The 21,724-nt window shown below is 41.8% G+C and overlaps 1 long non-coding RNA gene across 1 annotated transcript in view; it reads left to right on the top strand.

The window, feature by feature from the left end:
* Positions 1–3,711: 3,711 nt before the first annotated feature.
* Positions 3,712–21,724, top strand: part of LOC132591235 (uncharacterized) — a 306,011-nt gene continuing 287,998 nt past the window's right edge. The window contains exon 1 of the long non-coding RNA XR_009556849.1: positions 3,712–3,803. This is a non-coding gene — a long non-coding RNA (uncharacterized LOC132591235). The remainder of the gene's footprint in view (positions 3,804–21,724) is intronic.

The following is a 21,724-nucleotide window of genomic DNA, read 5'->3' as shown; positions in this document are numbered from 1 at the left end:
CAATTGGTGGGAATTTCTCTGAGTGCCCGTAGGGATTTTCTTAGATTGGAATCTATCCAATCATGATTTCTCAGAGCCATCCTTAGGATCCCCCCCTCCATAGCAGGTGCGGTCATGAGACTAGAGGTAGGCTGGCAAGCATGTGGCCTTGAAGGCAAAACTCTGGCTATGGCTCAAGCTATGCATGGCACCCTTGATATTGAGAGATGATTTCCAATCATCGTGGGAAAAGGAGATCATAAAGGAAGTGCAGGTCTGCGGATTGTCACACCTCTATCTGGAATCTATGACATATAGCCAAGTCAGAGCTGTGATCTCGCAAAGATTGAGTGACATTGCTAGGCAAGAGGACATAGCCCTGGTGAAAACAGGGATGTTCTTGGGGAATCAGATTTATCAGATTACACCAGCCCCTTATCTTGCAGAAATCCACTACGTGGAATACCGTGGACTTCTCACAGCTGCCAGAATAAATGTCCTCAAATCGGTGGTCTTGTTGGGAAGGTACAGGAGAGTCCCATATGACCAGAGAACTGCTGCCCCCCCGCCGCTTCCCCCGCCGCCCCGTTTTCCAGCGCGACGGGCGGCCATGTGGCCGGGCTCAGCGCGCAGCGCGCAGCATGGTCACCGAGGGCGCTGCTGCACGGCGGGCGGGCAGGTGCGGCTGCATGGCGTCCCCCCTGGTGGGCCGGCGCCATGGAGCCCTGCGCCACCCAGCCTAGCCGTAGAGCCGGCCCTGCCTGGGAGTGGTTGAGTCAACTGAACATATTCTTTTGACCTGCCCTTTTTATGCAGACCTTAGACCAGGGGTCCCCAGACTTACCGGGCTTCGGGCCGGTGCCCGCCGTGCCAACCGCGCGGCGGGCCGGAGGGCGGGGGAGTGTGCGCCCGTGCGCATGCGCACACGCACACGGTCGGGGAAAAATCGCCGAAAATCGCTTGTGCGCATGCGTATGGGCCTCCCCCGACCCGGAAGTGCACTGGAAATGACCTCTTCTGGGTCGGGAGAGGCCCATACGCATGCGCACAAAGGATTTTCGGCGATTTTTTTTCTGATTTTGAACATCGCCGCCGCGCCGCGCGCCGTAAGTGCGGGCGGCGGCAGCGGGCGGCGGGGGTCGTCGTGGGCCAGATTGGGGGGCCAATTGGACCGCATCCGGCCTGGGGGCCGTAGTCTGGGGACCCCTGCCTTAGACAAAATCTCATAGACCCACTCCTATGCCAATCTAGCCCTGTAGCCAGAGAAAGAAAGGTTTTGTTTTTACTGAATAATGTTACTGGAACAACAGCCTCCTTGGTGGCCAAATTTCTTTTTTTGGCCCTTAAGCGTAGTAAGGTTAAAATTGACAGCATCGACATGGGTCTAAATGTATAGCCTAATTTCAGTTTTAAGTTTTTTTTTAGATGTTAAATTTCTAGATGTTTTAAATTTTGTATGGATAAATGTTAATTTCTGACTGGCGGTCGAATAAAATTGAATTGAGTTGAACGGGGTGGAGAAGAGCCTCCCCTTTGCTCCTAGAAGGCTGCTAAGGCGAGAGGGCCGCAGCACGAGGCGAAGCTGAAGCCCGAGAGGAGTTCGGAGTGGAGGCGCACGCTTGAGCGGCAGTCAAAAGATATGATATCGACGCGCTCAGCTGCATCTTGTTAAAAGCTTCCTGAGGGTTGGCAGAACGAAATCTTTATTTAAAACACACAAAGTATCGTCAGGGGAGAAAGAGGCGGAAGGGGGAAGACGGCGAGGGGGCGGGTTGGGTTGGAGGGGGAATCTATGCGCTCTCTCGGTGAACCCAGCAGCGGCGGGAAGCGAGCGAGGGGAACCGGCAGGAGGAGCACACCGTCGCCGGGTCAGGCGCACCCGAGGCGGGAAGCACCAGCAGGGCGGGTCCTGTTCGGCGCTGCCCCTCGCGTTAGTCAGACGCGCGCTCTCCATCCCTTGTAAATGCGGCTCCTTGAGGGAGAGCGAGGGCCTTCCTCATTAATAGCCTGGGAATCAGCTGTGCTTACACTTGGGAGAGATCGTGAGGGGGGAGGCGGGAAACCACTACCAGTCAGCTCCTCTGAAACCACCCATTTCCAGCCTTTTTTTTTCAAAAGTGGCGACTAGGGTCATTAGCACCATTCAGGTGTATTATTATTTTAATGCCATATTAACTGCTTCGTCGTCCAGGGCGGCGGGGAGGGGAGCAAGAGAAGATAAACCCGCAAGGGCGGCGGGTTTTAGGACAGGAGGGAGCTGCCCGTTGTATCTGAGCGTAACGGGAACGGGATAGCGGCGAGAAGGTCCGTCCGCCTCTGTGCCGCGGCGATCCCCGTTTCCCCCTCGCGCGCGCCTCGAAGTGCGCCGGCGAGGGAAGAGGCGCGAGACAGAAAGTTCGTGAAAATGTATGCTCTCGCCTTGTCTTTTCGGAGGAGGGGGGAACAGCCTCTCCCCCCCCCGCCGCCAAATCGCGTGTCTTATATGAGGGGCTCACAAAAGGGAGAGGTGGGGCTGCTTCTTGTCAGAACTGAGAGGAGCGCAGAATAAAGTGGCGTCTGAGGTGACAAGCATGAGAAAAGGAGGGTCACTTTCCAGCGAGACCGTCTTTGTGTTACACGTGTCCCGTCCCCCCGTCACCTTCCAGCAAAGCATTCCGACACCTTCAACCTGCCGCCACCTCCTCTCCCCCCCCCTTTCTTGGTGCTAAAGCGCCAACAACCGACTCGAGGCGATAGTTTTCCCGCTCTCTGGGCGGTCTTTCCTCCCGCACCTCAGAGCGCCCCCCTCTTCCTTTCCCCTGCGGCTTTTGGCCGAGTAGGCAGGCACCGGCGAGCGCGAGAGAGAAAAAGAAAAGAAAGGAAGAGCGCCTCGCCTCGAGCCACTGCCAGCCATCAAGTGGCTCGTTAAGGAAATGCAGGTGAGTGTGAGGAGAGCGGCTTCGAGCTGCTGCTGCTGCTGCTGGTAGCGGCGGCGGTGGGGATGAGCCTGAGCGAGGGAAAGAGAGAGGAGCTCGTGTTTGCCCGTGCAAGGAAGGGGACGCTTTTTGTGTGTGTGCATTGCTGCCGCTGCCGCCTCCTTTTCCCCTCTCGCAGGCGGGAGGAGCGCGCCGGTTGCCTCTCTCTCCCCGCGCCCTGCGTGGGTTTCTTCGGAGGGTTCGCCTCCACAGCACCGGCGTCGACTCCCCGCTATCCATTTGCCCGTCTCCCTGCTCCGCTTCTGCCAAGGAGCTCCGGACTTCCCAGCCTCCGCGCGCGCGCACACACAGACACACACACTCCTCCTCTTGCCGATCCTCGCCTTTTATTTATTTATTCATTTTGCCCCCTTCTCTTTTCTTTAAAAAAAGAATCTTCCTCCTCGCCACCACACTCTCTTCTTCTCTGGCAGCCTCAGCGGGAGGGGAGAGTTGCAGGTACCGTCTTCTTCTTCTTCTTCGCGCCCTGGCAGAGCGGCGAATTGGGCGCGCGAGCGCGAGACCCTCTCCTGAGTTATTTATTGAGGGGTGGGAGAACGGCACCCGCTTCACAACTGCGAGGGGAGGGGGGAAGGAGAGCACTTGAAGCGCCCGCCCGCCCGCCTGCCTCTCGCCCCTCCTCCCTCTCGCGCTCGTCTCCCCCTCCCTCCCCCCCTCACCCAACCCTCATCGCACCCGCAATCTTCTCTCGGCACCAAAACAAACCTGCTGGGCGTGTGACATGTGGTTGTCTTTGCAGTTCATTCGTGGCCTTTGTGGAATAGGAGCACTGCTCGTAAGGTGACCGGCAGGAGAGGAAAGGGAAGACTCCTTAAGATTTTCCGGAGAGGTCCGAGCTGGCTGCATTTAGTAAGTCGGGTTTCTTCTCTTCTTTTTTTACCCCCTCCTGGACTCTTTATTTTGTGTTTTTGTCTCTTTCATCCCGTCTGCCCCGTAAGCAGATTCGATGGTGTACATACAACATCGCGAGTCATGTAACTTAGGGGCGGCGGCGGCGACCATTGGTACTGTGCATGGGGTGGGGGTGGGAAGAGTGCACTGAGCTTTTTTTATTCCTCCGTTTTCAATATCGTGAAGCTCAAATGTCAGAAGAGTTGCAGGAGCAATGCTGTTGCTTTTGCTGGAGATGTTAAGTCCCGAGTTAGGACATATAGGAACATTCATCAGAACACCCCCCCCCCTTTCCCAACAAGGAGATGCTCTTCAGTAGACACCTAGAGGATTTTAAATGGAAAGGTAGCACTAGGTGTCAGTTAAGTCTCAAGTACCAATACATGATAGCAATATAGTCTTGTGGTTTACTTGCTTGGATTCAGTTTGTCTTTACCTTAGCCCCATCCCTGGCTTCTCTTGCCTTTTGAGACAGATTCTCAAATGTTATAGTATTACCTACAGCAAAACAGTGTTTTGATTTGAAAGTGGCACACGCAGGACACAACTTAGGCTCCTGGTGCGGTGTTACTTTGTGCTGAGAATCTGTGTGTCCTGTGGGGGAATGAATTTGGACAAGGCCATGGAGGCTGTGTGACTGAGGTTAGTTAATGACAAGGAAGTAAAAGCATTGCTTGGCACAGGGGTAGCATCCTGGAGCCTGAGAAATGTCTCTGCATAAAAAAAAAAGTTTTAAGAGCCTTATTCCTCTTGGATCAGACAGACTGTAGCTGGTTTGGTTTGGGTTTTGTTGGCCATCTGAAGGGGATCTGAGGATTAACTGATTGCAACTGGACAAAATAATGAGCAGTGAACATAGCCAATCCGAAAAAAGAGTGTGTACACACGAATACATATATATATATATATATATATAGAGAGAGAGAGAGAGAGAGAAGAGAGAGACTATGTTTTCAAATATTTAATAAAACCTTTGTCAGTGGAAATAGAGTTGAGTCAGTTCTGAATGTACTAGGTTGAATCAATAACATCTCAGCATTGTTTGTTATTGCCAAATGGATTTTGATTAGAATAATTTTGTGCTCCTAGGCAAAAAAAATAGGTACATGCTGTGGATCGCAAAATCTACAGTCATGAATTAAACTCTATTTTTTCCAAAATAGAAACTACCTGTATCATGAAAGATGATGTGGCAGCAAAAAATATTTAATACGAGTAATGCTTTCATTGCTTTAATATTCCCAAGGTATTGAGGATTCACTATTTTCAGAGTTCCAATACTCTAGACAAACTATATTGAACATGTATTGCTCTCAAGTTCAAGTGTGACCATTAATGGTTGATTTTGAAAGTTTCCTCCTTATACTACTGCCAATGGCTGTACTGAAACATGAAAGTTTATTTCTTGCAAAACTGGTTTTCTCACTAGCACTTCTAATCAGATTTGTAATATGCACTGTGCTAAGGCCAATTAAGCAAAACTGGCTTAAGATATTAATACTAGCACAAAGTATTGCTTGGCATGTGCAGTTAAGTGAGAGAGAATTGCTTACAGTTACCATGAACATAATGATGGGAGTACCAGGAGAGCATAGACTGCTAGTTCTAGGAAGAATGAATTAATGTTGGCTTCATGGTAGCTAGATTAGAATAGTTTTAAACAGCAACATTTGTGGCCACCTAAAGGTTATTTAATGGTCTTAGAAACATGAAACAACTGAATGTAAGAGAGCTTCTCTTGCAAAAAAATAAGTGTCTTGTCAGGAATTTTATTGAGACTACATGAGATGGTCAGGTTTGGTTGGTTTATTAATAAAAGTGGTTTGCAACACATTAATGTATTCAGCCAAGCCAAAGGGATTTGTTTGCTAGTTTTTCAGAATATTGTTTAGCACAGCAGTGCTGACTATTGTTGTTTGAGACTAGGATGCATTATCATTTTTTTGATGTATTTTCTGGAAACTTTTTTCCTTTTTTTTTGGCATGTTCTTTGAATGAGCACACATCTGATGAGAATGCTGAACCCTGTCTTTGAAAATTATATTTGTATTGCTGGAATGACTTGATATAATTTTCCTGAAATGTATACTTGTACATATCATGTTTAATATTATGCAATTACATTTTGATAATATAAGATACAGGTGAATAAGAAACGATTGTGGACCAGTGCATTAGGGCACAGAGGAATTATGGGGGTAAAACCCTCTTCCCCTTTTCTGCTGTAAAGGTACTTGCATTTTTGAAGTGGATAGAATAAAGTTGCTGGTGTCAGCAGTAATGCATTTCATTATGCAATTGTTCTTGTTATTCAGATCAGATAATGGCCTGATGAAATACATAAGCAGTCTACAGGGAATGAATGATTAATTTCTCTAACGTGTGCTTACTATAGGACTTCTGACTAATAAAGTACTGTCTACCAGTTCTTGCTTACAGTTGCAGTTAGTGGAGAAAAATAGTATTCTGTACTTACTGTTGTTGTGTTAGTAGCACTCATTTATTCTGTTTAATAAAAGAGAATCCTGAATTCAATAAGTTTGGCCTAATTCATAAAAATAATAGGCTACAGCGATGACCCACCAATTCATTTTGTGTAACCTGTGGGTGTTCTGAATAAGCAAAGAGCAAGCAAGCACGCATGATGCTCATGTAAAAATGGCACATGAAACATGTTGTTAAACACAGAATGTCTAGATATTTCTCTTAACTAGGTGTACCTTTCAATAACTTTCTTCCCAAGTTAAAAACAAGCAAACATCCTAACATCACTACTAATGGCTCGAACACAAAGCATTCTACCAGTTTCAGGAGTGCTCTTGAAAATTATTGAAAGTATTCAGTAAGTTAGATTCTTATTGTTTGTCGTCCATGGCCATTGCATTATTAAAAGTTTTATGTTTAGTATGTGTCATGAAAATCCACTAATCTGTTTAGGACAAGCCGTGAGGATTCTTTCTTTCTTTCTTTCTTTTCACATGGAGCAAAAGAATTTAATTTGTCAAATCAACTCCATGAAAATGTAGCATAAACAGAGATGTTAAGGGTATCAGCTGTTGGAGCCCATTAACGATGTAAGGTTTCACTGAGTTCATTCCAGTGATCTCCTGCACCCCCCACCCCACCCCAATAGTTATTGTTGGAGTGGCAAATTTTGTAAAGTGCTTAAGCTGGTAATTTTTTACCTCCAAGAACTAGTAGATAATTCATATAGTTTAGAGGTCTTTCAATCCATTTTACATTTGTCTCCCTCCCAACACAGATGCTTCTTCTTCTTCTTTTTAAATAAAGCATAACATGCATTTTTGTTTTTGAAAGTTTTCCTGGTTTTCTTTCATCAGCATGAGATTTGATTTTAATAGTTTTCTGGTAGTATCTTTGGTGAAGTTGATGAAGAACTGTTTGTTTTAGGCAAAATTAAACTGAAGGAATAAATGCATCATTTGCCAGGGCACTAAACCTTCCTGGGTTTGTAATGTAAATTTCAGGGTGTTTTTCTATATAAAGTAAGCACAGCCACAACCAAGAAGATAAAGGAAAGTCTTGCTCATAATGGGTATCTCAATAATAAAGTTTTGGATTAGCACAATATAATAATTATTTTTGAAATTCTAAGAACAGGACTTGTGCAGCTTAATCATTGTCAGTTCAATGGGACTGATTCTTAAGTAAGCATGCATAGGATTGCGGCCTTTGTATATGAGGTACATTTTATGACTTCTGTAGTGGCTTTGATACCATAACAGTATATGTATTATATATTGTATTTGTATATGGTGACCTGAGACAACACTATAAAGTGCAATGCTAATATTTTTATATACATTACCAAGTCAACATGTTTTAACTGGCAAACTACTGTGTTGTGAATGAAACTGGGTTCTCCAGTTTATACTAAGATGTATCAATTGAAGTTCAGCTGAGCATTTGGCCCTAGTTAAGTTAAGCAATTGGCCTATTAAAAATTTAAAGAACCACTTCTATTAATGCTATCATTTATCAAATTGCAGTAAATTTTTCAGTTGTCGGCCACTGTTAGCTAGAAGTGCAATTCCACAAATTGCAGCTGCTATTAAATAAGTTTGATATCTTGTGGCAAGTATTCATGATAAAAGCTGCAAATAATTTAGTTTTATCAAAATAAATGATACAAAAATTCAAAGCACAGTATGAACAATGCTCAAAATTGATAACGAATTTGTTGTAATGAAGCTGTGTAGAATGCCTGCTAGCAATGAGCAGTGTGACATCCTATTCATGATTAGTAGATATGCTTTATGGGCCCCATCCCTTAATCTCTAGGATTGTAATAAGATTAGTTTCTATATATCAGGAGTCATGGATCAAGTGTTCACAGAGCATAATTTGTATGTAGGTGGCAATTTGGACGACTTTGGACTGGGGAGCTAGGTAATCTTCATATGAGTTTGGTATGTAGAGATGATATATTTGAGCAACTCTAAATTGCATAGGTAAAATGTTGAAAATAATTCTAATGACACTTCATCAAACTGAAATATCTACCATGACAGCGATATGACCTCTTTATTAATTCAATTACTTTGTAGAGCGATAATATATTGAATAGTTTTATAGTAAAGAATGCAGTCACATGGAGTACATTGTACTTCAAACATCCTTACTAGACGTGTAATACCTGGATTTTAAACAGAGCTGGTGGCATCAGAATGTAAAATGCAATTCAGGATTTGGAGCCATCCCCAAGTATCACATTGAAAAATGACTTGCTGTATACTGAAACTCTGTAACTTGAGGCATGCAAACATTATGTAACATGCTTTAGGTAAGACACAGAGTTGCAAATTTGGCCTTTGCTCTTTTACTTCGAGGTTGCTTTTCCCTTGTGCGAAATATGAACGAGAGCAGGATATTTATTGTGCAAACTGGAATTCAAGACTTAAGGTAGAATAAGGCTGAAATACATATACAGTACATACCTATTTGGTATGAAATCTTATTGGGCACAGTGGGGTTTCAATCCGAGTAAATATGTACTGTATAAATATCCATATATTTGGTTTCAAAACCAATGACCAGAGTTTCGGTTCTTAACAGTAAGATATAATTAAACAGGGGGGGGGGCTTTCAGCTTGTTGCGCCCAAGTTTTTACTAAGCCCTGAAAAGAAACATGAGAAGCAATTGATCATGTCTGCTTTGGCAACGCACACAAGCACCTGTGCTTATGCCAGGTACCTTGACCCTTGTACTGATAGATGTCCTCCACTTTCTCAGTAGTGTTCCTTCTCTGAGAAAGAGGCTTCCACCCACCACCACCCCCTTCTCAGGGCAGTTGAGTATTTCTTTAGAACATCGGTTGGTGTGGAGATCTGAGCTTACACTATTGTTGTGAGATGGCTAAGGATGGTGGCACATATCCTTTTCTCTCTTTTTCATTATTATAAATTAATTAATTAAAACACATGCAACAATTACAGAAAAATAAAACAGCAAACATATAGAGAATGGTCTCCAGAAACACCACCAAATTTTTTTGGTGAAGTGTGTATTGCTAAAACCACCACCATTTTAAACACCCCCCCCCCACTCCAAACACCAAATAATGGATAGGGTACCATCCTTTGCCTGGATCATTGGCCATAAAGAGAAATATATATTGTATCAGCAGCAGTTATGGCCTACAGGAGTTTATATATTACATGTGTTTTTCTTACCAGTCAATGTTTATCCAGCACTCTGCAACCTTCCTGGTGGTGCTTGCCTCCTGGTCTCAGAAAGCTCCATAGAAGGAGCTACCTCATGACACCTTCCTCTGGGCTTTGATTAAACATGGGGCTCTAGGAAAGCTGCAGAGTGCAGACCACTGGTGAGATTATTTGTAGAATGAAAGAGTGTGGACACTCATAATCACCCCCTTGACCACCTCAAAATTAAGGTCAATACTTATAAAATATTGAACCCCACCCATAGGAATTTCGCTTAACATATGCTCTCTCCTTTGATAATCTCCAAAGGCAATTTTCTCATGTGGAGAATGCTTTTTCTTTCTTTCTTTTTTAATGCAGGATGGCAGAGCCGTATTTCCCTCAAATATTGTGCTTGATGTTTCCTTTTCTGCACAACCCACTATCAGATGCTGTATTTTCATGGAAAATAACATGTTGTATTAAGTGTCCTCTTCAACAGAGAATACACCTTGCCAATGCATGGAGCCCAGATGATAGGCTTGCTAATATATGGGCATTCACTGATTGCATTAACGACAACGGAAAGCCAGTGTAGGACACAGCTATTTCAAACTCGGTGAACAGAATAAATATTGGTGATCCTGAGGGGGTCACATAATCTAGGTGAAGCATTGCAGGACTGCTGAAAGTGAAGATACACAAGGGAACTTTATTTTGCCTAGGCAGGATTTATCTCCCTTCTGCCCCCCCCCCCAAACTCCAAACACTCAGCTGGACAAGCCTCTTTTAATAAGTGTTTCTGTGACGCATAGCTATTTGTCAAACTCCTGCTAACTAATGTTGGTAGTCTTATTCAGCACTTCATATGCTTTGTCCAAGGAACTTAAGACATTCTCCTTGAATTGCACATATGGTGAAAATCTGTTGGTGACTCCAGCTACAAGAGATGGGAACAGGGTGATTAACTCCAGTTTCATATAAAATTCAGGGTGGGATTGTTCACACTGGATACAGGACATGATGCAACACAGAATTAGAGATTACAATTCTTTATGATTGTATGTTTTTATTTTAAGTTTCATAATTATAATTCTGTCTGTCTTGGCAAAAAAGAAAAGAAAAGAAAAAGCCCAAGATAGCTATAACAATATCAATATGCTATATTAGTACAATCAATTCCTGGTTAAGAGGACAGACACATACCTTTTCTGCATTTTATTTTATTTTGAAATAAAAATGCAGGGAACAGAACACACACACACACACACACACACACACACACACAACTATAACAATACAATTAAAGGAATAAACAAACTAATTAATTATATATCGTATATAATGAGAATCACTAATGAGACAAGTGAGTCAGTGACTATATATAACATATGCATCATTGTCAGAAGAAAATATGGCTACCTGCATTCCACTGGAATTTTATCAGAAACGTGAAGTGCTTCTACACAGGAATTAAATGGAAACCATGGTGCCATAAACCACACATGCACACATGAGGATTCCTGGCTTGCTTTACTTTCTCAGTAAATTTGTACATATATAATGATTGTTTCCCAAACATAATGAATTTATTGCTGTTTAGATGGTTGAGCTGGAGACTTCCAACTGCACATTTTACACATATTTATTCATGTATACCACTGTTTAAGAAGGTCTATGTTAGGAATCTAGGGTTATTAGGTTCAAAATGATGAATAGACATACATTTTGGGATCTTACCTGCGATCTAATGTGGATAAATTCCTAGCAGTAATCAGCAACCAAGTTCCCATAGAAGGTGAAAGTATGAACTAATCTGTTTGCATCTTACAACAATACTGTCTATAGTTGGGTTGTATTATAGGAAGTCTTGCCCACTGAGAACTTTGAGTTGTATCTAGCATTGTGTTGTTATAGCAGGCATGGTGTAAATACACTCCATCTGATGGTTTGAGTAACATATATTACATCTTTGTCATCTGTTTCTATGGTCAAAAAAACAAAACAGTCTTTTTTCTGGTATGGGCAGGGGGAATTGCTCTGAATATTTTTGGGAGGGAGTTGCCACTTTCCTTACTGAGTCTCCCTAGGGAGTGTAGCTAGTGGGAAGCTGTGGAAGAGCCACATTCCACTACCCAGAATGCCTTGCCAAGTAGTGGGAAATGATGTACTGTAGTATCACTGGCAAGTCATTCCAGGGAGTGTAGGGAGTGGGAAGCTGTGAAGACAGTATTGCACCCACCATGAATACTATGCAGTTTTCTTTTTTATGTTAAAAAAGCAAGTAAAATTGGAAAGCCTTCGCTTACCTTGAACAAGGTTAAGTGGCAACCCCCTCCAGAACCCCCTGCCCCATAGTTTTTCATAGTTTTCATCTCACCCACCCAACAAATTGTCAAAATAAAATTTCAGCACAGATCTACTTTAACTACAAGTGGGAATAGTGTATACTGTAGCAAATACTGTCTTGCCATTCATTTAAAAATCTATGCTGTTGGGTTGTCATCAAAAGGAAGAACTTCTCATGTCATTATCCAAATTAGCTATGCTAGAGCTTCACTTTTTAATGATTGTATATTTTGGTAATAATCTTTTCACACCATTATGACATGGCTTTTCATGGCAAACCTATTTTGTTACTGAATCTCTTTTGAAAAAAAATTAACTCATTTGCATTTATTCATTTCAAATATATTTCCATAGAGTTCAAATAATTCTACTTCAATAGTTTCAAGAATTTTCATTGGAAGGCAGTGACAGTTAATTTATTTAGAGATTAATAGCTCTTATTTAAGAGAAAGGTGTATACCAAAGTTTGATGCTCTCGAAGTGTGGACTTTTTTTTTTTAGGTTGTCTAATTTAACCAAACATGGCTACAGAAAGATTCCCTAGGTATTATAGTTGCCCTAGTCATTGATTCTATATTCAGAGAGAATGATAGCCAACCAATATTGATTAACTGTAGGAGGGAAGCCTGATAATACATAAGTAGAGGCCAACTAGATCATATGAAAGGCCAAGCTAGGGACTTCTGGTCTGTCGTGCTGGCGGAGAGGCGCAGAAACCTCAAGCTCCAAGGTTTCTGGTTCCGTGGAGGGGGAAAAATCCCGTGAGGGCCACGCGGATCCCCGTAAGAACCCCGGGTAGAGCGTCCCGGGCGCAAAGTAGCCCGGCAGAGCCCAAAGGCGACTCCTCCGCTGCCCGGTAAGCTTGTTAGAGTCCTGAGAGTCAGCGGAGTGGCAGTCGCGGGAGCCATTTCGGGGGCCATCGTTACCTCCACGAAGCGAAGCGCTGAGCCTCCAGCCTGCAAGCGGCAGATTCTTCCCATTAAAAGATCAGATCTGGACTAAGTAAGTTAAAATTTGCGAATGCAGAGTAAGGGAAAAGGACAAAGTGCTTGTAAATCTCTATAAAAGACTGTGATTTGTTGGGGAAACCCCTCTGTGAACTTGGAGTCAGGTCAAAGGAAGGACCGGCTAGCCGTCTTTATGATGTCACAATGGAAAAGAATGTGCCTGCTTGTATGAGATTGAGACTGAGAGCTGCAGACAAGTAAAAGAGGAAGTTTTTAAAAATAGACTTTAAGGCTACTCAGTGTTGAATTTGAGACTGAATAATAAGGAAAAAAAGTAAAGAAATAGAGATTGGATCCAGTTCAGATGGGACTTTATTCTTTTTATATTTGGAAAATATAAAATAAGGACAATAACAACACCACTTCCTGCTCTGCCACAATTATGGAGGCGGAAAGCATCATCAGGAAGGAAGAGAAGGTTCTGGACTGTGAGAAGAATAGTACACAGTGGGACTTGATTTTGACAATAATTTTGGAAATGACAGAGGAGATTCGTAATCCCAAAGGTGTTTCAACAAGTATGGATTGAAGGACTGATGAATTAACAGAAAAGAACTTCCAAGTAGATGATCCATATGAATTTAGAGAGGAAGAAGAGGGAGTAGACGAAGAAGGACTAGGGGATGGACTAGAAGAAGACGTATACTGTGATTTGACTATGGGAAAAACTCCGGAATTGACAGAGGATAACGGCAATCCTGAAGGAGGAGAGAAGTCTGCTGACTCAAAAGAACTGATTTTTGAGACAAAAGAGGAAGACATCACTGTTCCACCGGTGGGAGGGGTGGAACAGGGAAGGGATGAAGAAGAAACCACTGTTTCACCGGTGGGAGGGGTGGAACAGGGAAGGGACTTGATTCAAAAGCCCCCCCAAAAGGGGAAAAACAAAAAGGTTGTTACCCCAGTGAGAGAGGGGGAGAAGAAAGCAGGTGGGGGGCTGAAAGAGAAAGAGATTGAGGATAAAATGTTGGGAATACAGCAGGGAAGAGAAAGGGGTGAGCTAAATTTAGAATGCTTCAGAACAGGAGTGGGGTGAGGAGGAATTGAGGTGATTTTTATAGGTGGATTAAACACGGTTTGAACTCGGAATGCAATAAGGAGCTGGCTGAAATCTCTGGAGACATCGATTCCAAGGAAAGGGGGGGAGATCTAGTTTTTAGGGTGGGAAGAAAAAGGGGGAAGAAGATTTTGAAAATTAATTATGAATATTTTTGGGTAAAAGGTTAGAGAATATTGGGTAATAAAGGTAAAGAGAAGTATGGTGGGTAAATGATTAAAAAGAAGTTATAAACTGGAAGAAAGAAGGTAATTTAAGATTTGGAAACTGCAATAATTAGTGATTGATAAGGAACTCAAGAAGGGGAAATGAGGAAGTCCGAAATATTCGGATTAGAAATGGGAGAATATGATAATGTTTTAAATCTTTTTATTTTTAATTTGGGTCTTCCCCCCCATCTTTCCTTCACTCTTTTATATACAATGAATAAGAATTTTTTAAGAATAAGGTTATGAAATGTGATATAAGATGTAACTTTATGATATCTAGATAAGATTTGGAAATGGTAAGAACTAATTATAAATAAGGACTGTAAGAAGGGGAAGTGAAGATGTTGGAAGAAGTAAGAGGGGATATACACTGCCTTTTTGCATTTTGTATTTTTGTATCTCTTTTTAAAACTTTTTCTTTTTCTACTTTTTTCTCTATGTAAAATCCAATAAAAATTATTTTTTAAAAAAGGCCAAGCTAGTCCAGCATTTTGTTCTCACAATGGCCCACCAGATACCTATGGGTAACCCACAAGAAGAACATTTGTGCTATGGCACTCGACCGCCTGTGATGCCCAGGAACTGGTAGTCAGGGGCATACTCCATAGCTATTGTTACTAGTAGCTACTTGCAGTTTTATCCTTCAGGAATTTCTCAAATGCTCTTTTGAAGCTATATAAGTTGGTTGCCTTCACCAAATCCTTAGGTAGCAAGGCCCCCTAGTACTTTTCCTTTAAAGCCCATCCTAATCTTGAACCTCAGTGTTGGTTTGTTATGATGAGTATGCCAAGTTTCCTGCCAGATATTTTTGGCATGAATGTAAAATGTGGTGGCAAAGGAAGTGAGCGAGTGCCAACCAAAATCTCAGTTCCCACGTTTTTTGTCTCACTTACTACTCATTCATTTCTGTTCCTGTAATTTTTGTTTCAGCTTTGCAAAGGAGAATAGGGTTGTGTTCCAGTGCGTGGTTCTTGTCTACAAAAGCTAGAAAATGAATGTGAAGAGCAGGCTTCATCTGCCTTCAAAAACAAGGACTGTAAACCTTCAGACTATACAAATGATGCTCATTTATGTGAGAGCTAAATAAATTACCCATAGAATCTGAAGTGCCATGAAGGAGCATAGACATTCTGAAAATCCTTGACCTTCCCGCCAACTTTTATGCCATGTTGATATTTTGAAAATTAGGAAGTAAATATGAAAGGACAAAAAGGATAGCTCCTCAAGTGGAAGTATGTTAACTGACTTCTTTAATAGTCACAAACTTTAACATTGAAATGTTGCATATTGGATTTCCCAGCTAGATGGGGGTGAAATGGTTTAGGTATAAGCATTGGGTGTGTGTTTGTATTGTTTTAAAAGCCATTTTTAGTTTTTCCTACATGAATGTGAGTCATATTGAGACTTATGTCAAAGGTGATTTTTCAGTCTTTCCTGTGAGAATATGTTACCTTTTCATTTATATTGCTTTTGCTTGTACCTACAATAGCTGTCCATGGCACTTAGTGATGTCATTGCAAAGGCAAATCTAACAGATTATATAACATTGTGTGCAGTCATCCCCTGATAGGCAGCCCTATCATTTATTTTATTTATACAAATATTTATATACTGCTATATCACCAAAATGTGTCAAAGTGGTTTGCAACAATAAAAATATGCCTTGCCTAAGAAGAAAGAGGCTGCTGTCAGGAGAAAACTAGGGCTTATGCAACAAAATCAAGACCAAAAAAAGGGTGTCAAGCAGTATTCTAAAGATTTAAATATTTATATAGCTAAGATGCATCTATCTATCTATCTATACATAGGTATAGATAACTTATTAGATATTTAACTAATTGGAAATTAAACTTAAAAAATCCTTCCAGTAGCATCTTAGAGACCAACTAAGTTTGTCATAGGTATGAGCTTTCATGTACATGCACACTTCTTCAGATACACTGAAACAGAAGTCACCAGACCCTTAAGTACTGTATAGTCAGAGGGTGGGGGTGGGGGTATTACTCAGAAGCGTGGTGGGAATGAAGAAGTGTGCATGCACATGAAAGCTCATACCTATGACAAACTTAGTCTCTAAGGTGCTACTGGAAGGATTTTTTTTATTTTTTATTTGTTTTGTTTTGTTTTGACTACGTCAGACCAACACGGCTACCTACCTGAAATTAAACTTATTAGACATACATAGCTTATTAGAACCACTATTTTAAAATTAAACTGAATAAGATATGGCACAGTCCTAATAAATACAAATATGCAATGTGAAGTATTATGAAAGAGAGCTCATTTTGTGTGGATTTCTTTTAAAATAACAGAAGGCAAATGGTGAAATCCGATCAGGATTCAGTGAAAATGGACCCCCAGTTAAGTGTGTGTTGTTTCTGCAAGTATCGACATGCTGGCCATTGTGCCTACAAGACCTAAAGATTTCTAAAGTTTCCATTCTGAAGCCCAGCCTATTGATTCACACACTACTTATATCTTAGGGTGGTAGTCCTGCTTTTAAGAACGGATTATAAAATTAGGTGCAAGATAAACTGTGAACTGTTTCTTTGTAATTATAAGTGAACTTTCTCCATCCATTTAGAGGTAGTGATTTACTTCAGAGGTAAGCTTTATTTAGGCATCCAGTTTGCAAGTGTGTGAGCAAGCATGCCAGAGGAAGTGGATGCATGATGTGCTGCTAAACTCTGCTCCTTTCAGTATATCACCTTTGTACTGTTTCTCAACCCTCTGTGAGTAGGAGGGCAGATGTCCGGTGGCATGAGCTTCCATGAGTAGAGGAGGTTTCCCATTTCTGATCTTTGCCTTCAAACTCTTGGGAGGTCTGTGAACAGTACAATGGTGATACAGTTGAAGAAGAGTTTGGATTTGATATCCCGCTTTATCAGTACCCGAAGGAGTCTCAAAGCGGCTAACAATCTCCTTTCCCCTCCTCCCCCACAACAGACACACCCTGTGAGGTGAGTGGGGCTGAGAGACTTCAGAGAAGTGTGACTAGCCCAAGGTCACCCAGCAGCTTAATGTGGAGGAGCGGAGACGCGAACCCAGTTCCCCAGATTACGAGTCTACCGCGCTTAACCACTACACCACACTGAGGGCAAAGATCTTGGAACCTCCTTCCCTCCCCTTCACATGTTTACTTATGCTCTTGAAAATTGAACCTCCGGCCATAAGGGTTTGCTACAGTGTGCTTTCCCTGTTTCATCTGATGAAATCATCTAGCACCCCTGGAAATGTATTTTTTCCTAAATATGAAACAAAAACAAACAGACATACAAATGAAAACCAAAATTATGTTAGATGACATTTATTCAACATATAAGGGTCAGAGAAATTCAATAATATCTGAATATGCCCAAAGAAAAAGTGCCTGCATTGATATGTCTGTATCATATCTGATATCTGCATAGGGAATTTTGAGTGACATTTATATCTCCTGAGCTAGGTGGCCTCAGTTCTTGCAAACATCTTTACCACAAAAAGTCACACTCAGATGATCTTCCACCACACTGTGGGTGAGAAGTCAGAGAGCTATAATTGCATGATTGGTATAATGAAACACAAGGACCAAAGGAGTTGAGAAGTGCCAGGTGGGTGCTATTCAGTAAATATATATATTTGTGGCTCCTTGTGTTAATAAAAACGTAGAAAAATGTAGAAAACCTGTGTGCTTTATGAGTTTTGTGTGTGTGTAACTGCATTTAATGAATCAAAATTAGACACAATATTTGCAAGCAACACATTTTTTTCTCTTCTCCCTTCTATAACTGCATTTCTGTAGCAATTACTCTGGCAAAAGCTGTAAAGCTATTTGAAAGAAATAGGGTCAAATTGGAGCTTTTATTCACTTGCTTCAAATCAGATTGGCATGGATAGTCTGAGAAGAACGGGGCATGGGAGAGAACTAATCCTACACTCTCAACCATTCTCTCTTTTTTTCTTGCTCTATCTGCACTGTTTTTCTAAAGAGTGCCTGTCATACACAGCTCTGATCATGACTTTGGAGAAGCCTGCTCCAAGCATTCTGATACCATGTTTTGGAGTAGTTATGTGTCAAACAAGGTGGAATAGTGATAGATCTCTGGCTGGATTTCCCGCTGGTTTAGAGCTATGGTGTTCAGGGAGAAGGAATTTGATGTATGTCATAGGGTAATCCTTACCAATGCTCGAAATTAGCCAGGTGCCAGGTGCATTCTGCCTGACATCTCCACCATCTGGGGATCATTGGATCTGGACTGTTTTCACACACTAATGCAACATCCTGTAGAATTCCATCAGCTATATTTTATCTTTAAAGCCCTCTATGGCCTTGGACCCTAGGACCTACAGGGCCACCTCTCCTGGTATGTCCCAGGGAGGACCTTACGGTCTTCAAATAAAAACATCTTGGAGATCCTGGGCCACAGGGAGGTTAGGCTGGCCTCAACCAGAGCCAGGGCTTTTTCTGGTGGAGCACTCTGTCACAAGAGACTAGGGCCCTGCGGGACATGTTTGACATGTTTCTGCAGGGCCTGCATGAGGGAGCTGTTCCACCAGGCCTTTGGCCAAGGTACAGCCTGACCCCCCCCCCTCTCCTTCTGTAATCCTCATAGAACTCTAGCCCAATGGTTGCCATTAATTTGATTCTGAATTGATTTTAGAATGTATTTTAATTAATTGACTGTGTGATTTTATGTACACTGTGCTATTTTTACTTGTTGTTAGCCGCTCTGAGCCTGGCTTTGGCCAGGAAGGGCAGGATATAAATATTATTTATTTATTTATTTATTATCTGTACAATTGGAATGAATTTCAGGAACCAAAATGCTTTTTTTCCAGGAGCAGTCACCATTAAGGAAATGAGGTTGAACAGGCCAATATATACAGGTGGAACTCGGAAAATTAGAATATCATCGAAAAGTGCATTTATTTCAGTAATGCAACTTTTTTATTTTTATTTTTCTTTTATTTTTTACAAATGCTTTCATTTGGAAATTCCACAGTAATTAAACAAATAGTTACAATAATACAAAAATAAACATCACTATTACATTTCATTAATTACATTCCATTTATAATTGACCCGCCTAATGACAAATAATTACAATTACAACAAATAAAGGCTTGACATATCTTGCTTTGCATGTCATGCATCTATCTCATATTGGTTTCACCTTTTAAGTTGCGTTACTGAAATAAATGCACTTTTCAACAATATTCTAATTTTCCGAGTTTTAGCTGTATGTGCACTCCCCCTGGATCAAGTGACTTTTCTTCTTTAAGTTGTCACTGTTCTTAACCCAGCTCAAAGTTGTCATCTGAACTGGCCAGATGTTTAACTGATAATCAACCCCAGTCAGTCCATCATTGGAAAAATAAGACTTTAGAGCTGTCTTGCCCCAAAATGCCAACTAAATTTTGGAGAACTGCTTCCAGGAAGTGTAGGTAATTCTGAGCTAGATGTGTCAATGATCTAACTCAGTTTAAAACAGGTTTCTGTGTTGCTTAGGTAACAAAATGGATGTTTTATTAACTTCCATACTATTTCCCTGTCTGCACTTTGTCACTGTAGCTACTGCAAATGACCTAAAACTTCCTGAAGTGGCAGCTATAGTAGTGAGTGACTGAAGTGAGCAGAAGCAGCCTCTGTGTCTGTAGTGTCATAAATTCTGGTTTAGCAGACTGTATGATAGGCAGAAATCTGTATATCAGTGCTCATCAGCTGGACTCAGAATTCCTGTAGCAGGCTTTGCATGTGCCTGTTTCTAATCCTATTACAGTGGTACCTCGTTTTACGAAGGCGATCCGTTCTGCAGCGCTCTTCGTAAGTCGAATTCTTCGGTTGTCAAAGCGTCCATTTTGCGCATGCGCGAAGTGCGGTTTTGCGCTTCTGCGCATGCACCGACCATGCATGCCACTTCTGCGCAGGCGCAGAACGCGCATTCGGCGAAAATACTTCCGGGTTTGCCGACTTCGGAAGTCAAAACCTTCGGACGTTGAATCATTTGGATGTCGAGGTACCACTGTACTTGATTTTCTCAAGTGGTGTGTTTCATTCACTATTTCACATTTTGGAGACACCCATCGTAGGTCATTCCTTCTGCCGGACTTTCCCACAAAAGGCATTGGGAAATTTTGTGTTTTTCATTCATAGACTTATGTGGATAATTTTGCCATTTATGCTGCCACTTGTTACTGAGAGTATTCTAGTAAAGAGACTTTTGCGCAGCTGGCATAAAAACAAGTAAATACTTTAAAAACATTCTTCCTTGATCCTAATCCAGGGTCTCCAGCTTTCTCTGTTCTCTCAGTATTTTTTATTCTTTTTTCATTTTTGCAGTCTTATCATTTCTGCATCTCCTCAGAAAAGAGACATATATATTGACTGCCTGGCACATAACTCTCCCCTTTTTCCAGGGTTTTCATTTAATGGTAGAGGCACATTGGATCCTGAGCTTTGGATTCTAATTAAATACAGCTGACAAGTATTGCTATTTGTTCTAAGCAGCTGAAGATGATGGGTTTGTTTGTTTGCTGTTTGCATATTCTTCTGTACCTTCGTCACTATGTTAAAAAAGGATTGGCAGTACCCTGAACCAAGTTGTTGGAGGGCTTAAACTTACCTTCCTTGCAGCAAATGCGGTCATAAATTGTGAGCTGTGTTGTCTGTGCAGGCAGGAGGAAAACAGGGTGTAACTGATGACTACACTGCAGCATATTTCATGCAACTCATGGACAATCAAATTGGAATGGGTTGCTGCTGTGTTGGCTTCTTCACACCAGGGCTGTGCTGGTTTGAAGTTGGAGGAGTCAGACTGTGTCCTTTCAGTATTTCCACTTAGGTTGCAACTAGGAAGGGAAGGGAGACATATGGTTCCTGTATGAGAAGGATCTCCCTGGATGTTACGGAAACCTGGATGAGATCAGGTTACTGTCACTGCAAGCTTAGGAAATGTAGAGTAGCTAGATATTGCAAAGGCCTAGGAGGTAGAGCTTTGGACTTTAAATTCCCAGCTACGGTACCCATGAAGCTTGTTTGGGTGATTTGGGGCACATCCATAGCTTTGAAACAGCTGTGCAATGAGAAAACGAGTGGGCAAATATAACTGATATAGGAAAAATGACAGAAAACAAGGTTTAGAATATTGCCTTAACATCAACAAAGGAATTCCAATTTCTGGGTTGCTTTTAGTTTTAAGGACAACTATGTAAGCAGGTTCTCTTTCCCTTCCTGTAATCCAGAGAAAGTAACCTTAGTTCCCCTCACCTGCACTCCTGTCTTAAACAAATGGGACCTGTTTTCTTGCTAACACCTCTTCTCTTGTTCTTATTTTCCCAAGATGCACGCTTAAAGTCTGCTTAACAAAACATGTTGTGCCTTTACAACTAGAAATTTGAAAACAATTCAGCCATGAATAGTCATGGGAATTCATTAATATTAGACACATTCTGATAAGTATCTGATGTATGATATTTTTCCATTCCCATAATCTCAAGTGTGAATGCTGCATAGGCTGATATTAGATAAAAGGACTTTAAGTGTTAATTGGATTATTTTCCTCCCAAACCTCTAATGTGTGTGCCTTTCTCCCCAATACCTTTCCATTGCCTGCT

The sequence above is a fragment of the Zootoca vivipara genome, chromosome 16 (genome assembly GCF_963506605.1).
Source record: "Zootoca vivipara chromosome 16, rZooViv1.1, whole genome shotgun sequence".
Classification (NCBI taxonomy): Eukaryota; Metazoa; Chordata; class Lepidosauria; order Squamata; family Lacertidae; genus Zootoca; species Zootoca vivipara.
Note: the sequence above shows the minus strand (reverse complement) of the source record. Positions and strands in the feature narration are given on the sequence as shown.